Here is a 1067-nt window from a genome sequence, read left to right on the forward strand (position 1 = left end):
TGTCAGGCAAGGTGTAAGAAAACTAACCACACCATGCCCTCAGTATGAAAATATAACAAGCATGCACATGGACGACAGAACGGCCCACGGGCGCCCAAGTCTGATTTGGTTGTGTGTGTGAGCGTGGGTTAGGGTTTCGCTGTTGTTAATGCAGTGTAGGCCGCTAGTGGTGCTAGGGACTCAGTGGCTGGCAACTGCGTCGGCGTGCAGGTGCTGGACTTATATTGCTAGCTGTTGCTCCTGCTGACCTGTGTTATGTATGGCGTGCAGATGCGTGTGCAGAGTGCTTGGCCGCGCGTGTGGGTGTTCAGGCAGTGGTGTAATATAGAACATAACCACATATTGCCTAATCAGTGTGAAAGTTAAATATCAGCACAAAGACAGTCTTGAAAAGGGCCCCATATGTTGTTCTGTACGCGCAGTGACAGTGGATCGTCTCGATGAAGACTTTATTAGTGATATATGTTATCACCATGCATGTGTCAAGAACATGTACATAACGGTATTGTGTATATATTGTTAAAATTCAAAACGAGTGTACAGGAGTTTAGCAAGATTCTCAAAATAAATATATAGCTACCTATACTTATAACAGGTTGGCAATTCATCGCAGACGTTTTGTTTAAAATGCTGTGGTCACCTAAACAGTTATATATCTTTATTTATATTCTTATTTTCATGTGGAGGGGATTGTGAAAATATATTTCTAGAGAAAAATACATGGCGCTTCGACACATCGATTCATCCGGGACAAATGAGTTTTTATCGCTAAAGAAAACGTTATCACGCAACAGTTTACTGGGATACCCACACGGTGATTAAATTCATTAAAAATAACGTGTGTCAGTGCTGTTGAAGAAATGACAATTATGACGAAGGATGGCAGATCATTTGTAGATTTCAAATACTACCAGTAAAAGAACCAAATAGAGATATACTGTGGAATAAAGACAGGAGCACTTAAAATTATCTTAGAAAATCCCATGAAAAATGCAATATTCTTTATCAGTCCTACAAACGGTTACTGCGAGTTATAAAGGAGGGTAATGCATCGGGTTTTAATTTCA

At 40.4% G+C, this 1067-nt stretch overlaps 1 protein-coding gene across 1 annotated transcript in view; it reads right to left on the reverse strand.

The window, feature by feature from the left end:
• LOC119588218 (carcinine transporter-like) overlaps positions 1-1067 on the reverse strand; it is a 19073-nt gene that overhangs the window by 2451 nt on the left and 15555 nt on the right. The gene's annotated exons all lie outside the window — the stretch shown is intronic.

This window comes from Penaeus monodon, chromosome 23, assembly GCF_015228065.2.
Source record: "Penaeus monodon isolate SGIC_2016 chromosome 23, NSTDA_Pmon_1, whole genome shotgun sequence".
NCBI classification, from domain to species: domain Eukaryota; kingdom Metazoa; phylum Arthropoda; class Malacostraca; order Decapoda; family Penaeidae; genus Penaeus; species Penaeus monodon.